At 46.6% G+C, this 8,138-nt stretch overlaps 1 long non-coding RNA gene across 1 annotated transcript; it reads right to left on the bottom strand.

Annotated features, from left to right (window-relative positions):
• Positions 1–1,942: 1,942 nt before the first annotated feature.
• Positions 1,943–3,101, bottom strand: LOC137841326 (uncharacterized). Its single transcript, XR_011088567.1, has 3 exons — positions 2,751–3,101; positions 2,490–2,654; positions 1,943–2,383 (listed from the first exon to the last, which is right to left on the bottom strand). It is a non-coding gene; the product is annotated as an uncharacterized lncRNA (long non-coding RNA).
• Between the last annotated feature and the right edge of the window lie 5,037 nt (positions 3,102–8,138).

Consider the following 8,138-nt stretch of genomic DNA (forward strand, 5'->3'; position numbering starts at 1 on the left):
ACCATGTCCTTTGGAAGATTGTCCTGTTGGCAGATTGTCCTGTTGGCAGGAGGCACAGGCCTGAGCCGCAGCAAGTGCGAGGGCTGGCAGTGCTGCCCTGGGGTGGGCACCGTGTCTGTGGTGTCCCCACTTCCAGCACACTCCACGTGCTCAGCAGATCCTCTGGGGACCAGTCCTTTGCGTTAGGATCTGCTCGTTTTGCATTCAGAATCTCCCTAGACCAAAAACATCTAAGTGAGCAAGAACCCCTCTAGTATTTTCCCTGTGCCGGGAAGCAGGTGCAGGGAACGCTTCCCAGCAGTCCTGCTCTCCTTCCGGTGGGAAGGCTGGGCTCGCTGTACCCATCAGTGCCCCCAGAGCCTCAGGAGACACGGCCAGGCCCTCAAAACACAATGAGAGGTGAGCAGCACGCAGTAACCGAGCCGTGTCCTCTTCAGACAGCCTTGATCCATGATGTTGGCTGTCAGCAAGGCCCCGCTGGGGATCACTGCAGGCGTGTTGATGCTCTGCTTCCTCTGCAGGGAGGCTCTAAGCTGCCAGGGCAGTTCTTTATCTAAATATCACCTAGTAGCTTTCACCTGTGTGCTATTAAACTGTTAATATATCAGGGGGAGAACTCTGTCAGGAGAGTGAGTTAGGAATACCTAAATGAGGTAGCTGTGTTATCCTCAGTAAAATATTATTGTTATTAAATGTTCCCACCAGATACTTGGACAGCTTGTGTTACAACTGCAAAGCTAACATTTCATTATAGGAAGATATATATTCATAATAGATTGCAATTTACCAAAATACACAGAGGGCCCCAGATTTGTCAGTGTGCATTTGCTCGGCGAGAAATACATCTCACTAAAAACCAGATGTCAAAATTAACAGTAGAGCTTTTGCAACGTCGGGAAGAAAGCTGACATTTCAGAGCTGGCAGTCCAGCTGTGTTAGCGGCATCAGGGAGCCTTTGTGTTAAGTATGATGTTTAGCAGTGGAATTGCATTAGGAGTTGCTTTAAATTATAAGTTGTGGGAAATCACCACGCTGTGTTGGGGACAACAATTGCAATCAGGTGAGATCCTGGATCACTCTCCACCCCCCAGTATTTTCTCTATTCTTTTACCAATGTTCCTATATGGCAAAATCTCAAAAGGTTGTAAGAAGGGCTTTGTTTTTGAGGAAATTGCTTGACATTGTCAGCAGCATCACATTTTGGAGGCGGGTGTGGGAAACAGGAATTTGAAAGCTCTTGCAGATGTCAGAGTGACCATTCTGAAATGCAAATTACAGATATGAACCCTCCTGGTTTCTAACATGCTTTATCTTCCTGTTAACGTGACCTAACTTTCAGGGTCGTTTTTGGTCTGTAACTTTTTAGAAGGGGTCTTATCCATGCATTTTTCTCATCTCTTCCACCTGTTTGTAGCTGTTAGCTACTAAGCCAGTCTGATGATTAGCTGACTAATATGTTGGCACAGTTTTCTGACAGGGGAAGAAGGGTGCACACTTTTTTAAAAGTGAAGATAATTAACCATCGGAACAACATAAGCACCAGTGGGTTCTCCAGTACGAGCAATTGTAATGTCAGGATTTTTTTCTGAGATGTTTCTGGTGCGGCAGATTGCTGTGACTCCACAGGTCTTTGGTCACCAGCTGAAAGGTGAAATGAAGTCTCTCAGAGCCTCTGAATGTATTCAGTGGGGCAGATGTGAGCACCCCCAGAGAAGAGAAGCAGCCTTGCTGCAGGGCTTTGTTGGGTGGTGACACCCCCGTCCGTGGGCAGGAGGATGCACTGCCCTACCTGGGGATGTGGAAGGGCGAGGCTCAATTCAAGCCCTTCAAGGCAAGGTCACGTTTCCTCTTTAAATTCCAGATAGAGATTGTTGTTGACCCCAGAAGTGTTATGTGACCTTATCCACCACACAGATATTTTCCCGAGGTTTCCCATTAGAGAGGCCAAGGGGTGAGCGTGGGGGCGATGCCCACCTCTGAACCCCCCCCCACGCCAAGCAGGGGTCTGGGGGGCAGGTACAGGGTGCTCGGTGTGATGAGCTGGGAGCAATAAGGGGAGGAACATTTAGAGGAGAAAAAAACCTCCCCAAAGCCTGTTGGGGATGTTCAGCCCTCTCCAGTAAATCACTGGGGCGTGATCTTGAGCACCTATTTTGATGTTTTGCTAAGTGGGGCCTGGCAGAGGAAGAAGTCCTTAGGCAAATCACGATGTATAAATACCTCTGCTGTGAGTGTAACGACGGCTGCGGTGCTGCCGCACGACGCAGACAGCAATAAATAGGTTCCTGAATCGGAGAGAATCTCTGCTCTACTTCAGATGTGACTGCTCGAGCTACATATACAAAGTGTCCTTTGAAATAGCAGCTGTCTGTGTTATCTTCCCCTGAAAGATGAGTAATTATGAGAATGTTATAATGATTTCTTTAAAAAAAAAAATAGGTCTAAACAGCAATTGCTTTTTAGTGCAGGAGATATTTAAACATCAGTACCTTGAATTGATTGAAAAGAGCTGTACTGATAATGCAATTTTGTAGCTTATGATTTGCACTGAATGGCGCAGTGAATCACGACGAAAGGCTAAGATCTCAGATGTGGACCCCACACTGCACCCATGGGTCTGAGCTGGTGCGATCGTGTCACAAAGATAACGGTGTCTGTTTGAGAATAAATAACTAAATAAAATGCCACCACTACCAAAACAAAACAAAACAAAACAAAAAACACATCTGGAAAACACCAAGAAACCAAACCTTCTCACTGCTGAGGCCAGCCAGAATTAATGCTGGAGGGGTCTTAGTGGTGTGCTTTTGTTCTTCACTGGTGGGCACGGGGGCAGTAGCTGGCTGTGCTGAACTACCTCTTAGGAGAGCCCTGTTCCAAAGGGCTACTCTGCATTCTTCTGCACATTCGTGCCTTCTGTATTTCTACTTTGAAGGATTTTGAATGTCACACTTGTATCAAATTTGCATATCTTCTGCAAATTGTTTTTTTTTTTAACTTGCCCAAATGCAAAGTAGATTTATTCCACCTGGGTATGTAACCACGGGTAAAGTCTCCCAGCTAGCAGGTGATATTGGTGAAATCTGGGATCGCAGAAGAATTTGCATCTCCTTGAATTAGCAGGCAAGTTATTTATTCAGGCCTCCTTGGAATGAGTTCCCTTGCAGCGTGTAACCCAGCAGCTCCAGTGCCATTTATGTGTAAGGTTGGCTGCGAGACGCTCACAGCTCGTGTGTGCACCTGCAGGCAAGGTGAGGATGTACCTGTGCGCAGCAGAGGTGGCACATACCAAAACGAGCAGGCGTCTTTCATGCTATTCTTTTAATTCCTTTTTGCTTTGGGATGGGGAGAGGTGGTGTAAGAGGTGGGGAATTTGCTCCAGTGTGCCTCTGAGCTGCACCCTGAGCATCATTAATCTCTCTTTTGCTGGAGGTCAGGAATCTTCCTGTACCCTCGCTCCTGGTGCGAGGCTCTGCCTCCGCAGTGGGGTCTCAGCAACCTCACTCCTCATCCTCAAGCAAGTACTGACAGCCCCCTCGTGTTAAGTTTTGTAAACACTAATTTGTGACATCTCCCGTGACTTAAATCAAAGCACTCAAGTAAAAGTAATAATACCACTGTTAAAGGGAATGCTGCAGGAGGAGACGTCTGTCACCTGACGCTAAATGGAGATGATGCCAAGCGTGTTTCGGGAGCTGTTCCTAATGAGGAGGCACTGGGGGATGTAGCGCTGCTTTCTCAGCCCTGAAGCTATCGGCTCTGTGGCCTGCCTGGCAGAAAACAAGAAGGAAGAACATTGCTTATTTCAAGTCTGTTTTTGCGTTTTGCTCAGGTGCAGATAAAAGGAGGAGAATGACCTGGCTCCTGCAAGCACTCATTTGAATTGCAGCTGTGCAATCTGCTGCTGCGCCTGATCAAAGCGACCAAAGCCCTGTTTGTGCTAGGTGCTGTACAATTGCAAAGGTTTCTCCCTGTCCTGTGAAACCTGCAGTTTACCAGGCAGGACAGACTTACCTTAAATCATGCCTACAATATACAGCTCCTTCCTATTTGTCTCTCTTTTCATAGCCAGCCTGTTTGCCTTTCCTTCAGATTTGCATTGGTTGAGTTGCATGCATCATTCTTCCTTTTCCTTTGTAATGCCATTAACTCTGTTGTGTTATATTAACTTTTCATGTCTGGCAATAATGGAAACAATAGAAGCTCAGTGGTGTTAATTGTCCAAGAATTTTCTGTAAGCATTGTCAGTATAACCAGAACACAAACTCCTAGGCAGGTAGCTGCCCTGGTTGTACCCATCTGCTGTATTCAAGCATGTTAAAGGATAAAGCAAGCCTCTGTCAACATAGAAGAAGCCCAAGCAAAGTGGGAAAGCAGACAGGATTACCACTAAGAGAAACATCAAGTTGTGTAAATTCCCAATGCCATGAGAGGAGCAGGCAGCAGGAGGAAATGCCCGGAGGCATTGCCAGTGTCTGAGCTGTAGGCTGGGAGCGGGTGGGATTCAGCCAGCAAGGCTCACTGTAGACGCCTTGCATGTGTCTTGGTGGGGGCAATGCTAGCAGAAGAATGGAGTTACAGCTTTCCAAATCACTTCTGCTTCTACTCTCCTCTATTTAGCTTCTTGGAAGTGGTATCTGTTGGAGAATGCAGAGCTGGATGTGACTCCAGGCTCCTGAAATCCGTATCACCAAGTCAAATGGACCGACATCTCACCGGGAGCTTGGTCTGAGCAGTGGTCCTCCCAGAACTGTCCGTGTATCCTCTGACCTGAAAGTGGAAGCAGTGACTGCTCCGTGAGGCTGCCGGAGTTGCTCACACACCCACCAGCCTGAGCCCTGGCCTGGCTGCAGCTCAGCAGCAGCGGCGGCGCAGTCAGGTACGTGGGATGGGCACTGCCACCCATCCTGGGGCCAGGGGCTGGCTTGGAGCTGAGGTGTAGAAGACTGGTGCCACATGCTGCCTCTTCATGTTCCTAGTGCTCACAAATCATTTATTAAAAGGTTATAAATTTGGGCGGGTGCTGTAGGTGTCAAGAGTGTTTCCAACATTTTGCCTTTGCATTTCCTTTGTAAGTTTGGTTTTTTTTTGTTTTTTTTTTTGTTTTTTTCTTTGTAACTGAATACCCACACTTTTTGGATGCCTCTATTCCTTGATTAGGGGAAAGCCAATCTAGTAAGTCAGAGTGCTTCTACCATGGAAATATTTAGCACCAGCTCTGGCATATTTATGTTGGCTCCCTGATTAGACAAAGTGCCAGGCTGTCCTTCGCAGCCTTAATTATCGCAACTTCAGGCCAGTGTTGCCTGCTTGCAGCATAATCCCACGGCCTAGAGTGAACTCTGAAAATGCTTAATTAAATGACATTCCACAACAGATTAAAGAGTCAGAAGCAGAAGATAAAGCAAATGGGAGGCTGTGACCAAAGGAGTAGCAGGTGCTCTTCCCTTTCAGGATACCACTTCTGACTTTGATTATTTCACCTTGAGCATGTTAGAAATAACAGCACTAATTGATAACGTTTGAGGGTCTGCACTTGGTTGCTCGCATTTTCTGTGCAAAGCGGTTCAGAGGTGTCTCATCTCTCCCGGCTGCTCCATCAACAGGCTCTGTGGAGCCTCCCTGATCTGTGTCAGCTGTGGATGCCTCATCTCTGCAATCATGTAAATTATGACCCGACCGTGAAGCCCACTTGTGTGAGCAACCTCTGTGTGCCAGGTCATTGCCTCTTTTTTTGTTTGGTATTAAAAAGAAAACCAAAACCTCTCCCTAAAAAAAAAGCATGCACATATTTGGAACAGGAGTGATCAGCTTGTGTTATGGAGTCCCCCTGGGAGCCACAGCCTACGTCTAACCACAGCATATCAGCATACGAACGCGGCAGATAATGTTACACTGCATAGATTAGGGCTCAAATCTTCAGCAAATCTGTTCGTAGCAAGAAAATGACAGCAAGGGGGGCATGTGTGGTGCACTGAGCATATCTCATTCAAAGGCCAATCTGTAAAGGCAGTTAGCACTAATATTGTGTTTTATCATATTACTCTTCAATTATTTGCTCCAACAGCTCTCTTGTCTTAGCTGAATAAACTGGCTGTGCAGAAGCTGACCTGGAGTAATTTCCTCTTTGCAAAGAGAAGTGGATCATGGGTGGATGTCGTGATGTTTCTGTGGGTTTGATTTGTGTGCTTTGTGTCCTTCTCTAGTCCTGTAACGTAATTTCAGCAATTAAACTACAGGAGGGGAATGAATTAAATGTTCGTGCTAACACAGGAGCCATCATCGGGAAATAAAACACAGAGGGTGAGGATGCTCCCAGCCAGAGCCCTCGGTGGGTGGGAGGTGATGTACTGGGGCAGTCAGCACACGAGGGCTGGAGGGGGCTGTGGCTGGGCACCATGGGGGGGTCGCATCCACCCCCAGGGACCTGAGCCTGAAGCCTCTCTCTTATCTTGCAAGTGGAAGGGCTTTAGCGGTCCCAGCCTAATCCCCAGTGCATATTTTGCCCACGTTACAAAACGTACCACCTGATTTGACATGACTGGAAGATTTGGGTGAGTGGAGGCAAGGATTTTATTTTACTTTTTTCCATTTGATAGCAGAAAGAAGGCGGATTATTCCCAAACTGCATCAGCTAAGATGTGCAGGGGAGTTTAGCACATCATTTCCCTCTCTCTGAAATGGAGAAGATAGATATGTATTTTTGCTGAGCAGGGCTATTCAGGTGGTGAGCTCTTAGTGCCAGGGCTGGCAGGCTGCATGCTCCTGCTTCGGCTGCTTCAGCTGCTGCCCCATGACTGGTCCCCGCGGGGCGCAGAGCAGCACCGTGGAGCATGTACCAGCATCAAACCAGCCCTAAGCCTCATCTCCACTGGGGTCCGTCTGCACGCTGAGACGTTTCCGCAGAGAGCAGTCATCTGCCTGAGCGCGACATGACTTTACTGAGCACAGGGCATTTACCAACATTAACATTTATCATCTGCTATCACAGATTTCCTTTTTTTGCAAATGCAAAGTAGAAGAGTTTAAAAGAAGCGAGTGAAATCTTACAGCAAAAACCTCTTTTTAGGTATTCCATGGAGAAATAACCTGTGGCAATACATGTGGCGTTAAGGATTTTTTTTTACTTAGAGGTATTTTATGCTTGGAGCCAACAAGTCTGCACTGATTCCTATTCAGAGCTTTACAAGTGATAAAAAGCATCAGTGTAGATTTGTTTCCTTTATTCTATATTTACAATTTTTCCTGTAAATAAACTGTAAGCCCATCTCGCTCCAGTCCAAAGCCCCAGTTAGAGCACTCTGCTTCCCATGACATCTCTGCTCCATCTTGCAGCGTGTAGCTCCTGGCTGCTTTGCTCATCGGCTGGGTAGAAGATCAGCCTGAGTCAAAGCCTGGGGGTCTTGCCCCTGCTTAGCCTGCATAAGGCTTTTTTTTTTTTTTGTACGATTGCATGTACAAACTCGGCCTCAGCACTGGGCTTTTATCCTGGCCTGCGTGCAGCACAATGTGCAGACCCCGTCCCAAGGCCTCTTTTGTGGCTGGAGCAATACAAATGTCTTTGGATCCAGCCTTCATTCTTGAAAGCACTTCTTTGAACTCTTTGGACCTTCACGTGTCCTCCAGACTTTCATTTAATGCAGTATTTTGGTTTGCGTTGTTTTGTTTTAAAAGATTTCAGGTAAGATTTCAACGAGCTGGGGATGTATCAAAGTATAAAATACTTGCTTGAGTCTTAATCAATCCAAACTGTTCTCTCAAGAAGGAAACATAAAGGCTGTTAAAGCAGGCCAGACACTTACAAGGCAGCAGATGTTTCTCTTTATTGTCAGAACAGCAATCTTTATTAAATACCAAAGAAAGCCCTATAAATCCGGGAAGGCGGTTGGGTCTATGCTGAGGACACCTCTTCCTCAAGCCAAACAATCTTTCTCTAAGTCTTTTTTTTTTTTTTTTTTTTTTTTCCGGCTGATCCTTCAATGGCATTGCAATGACATGAAAGCAAAAGGGAAAAACGAGTATTTAACCATGGAAATAACCTGATGGTTTAAACTTGAGAAGAGACGGGAAGCGAGGGGAAGAGCTGACACGGTGCCTTTCACAGCCATGCTTCCTTCCTGCTGGTGCCAGGACGAAGG

This window comes from Anas acuta, chromosome 17, assembly GCF_963932015.1.
Source record: "Anas acuta chromosome 17, bAnaAcu1.1, whole genome shotgun sequence".
Lineage (NCBI taxonomy): Eukaryota > Metazoa > Chordata > Aves > Anseriformes > Anatidae > Anas > Anas acuta.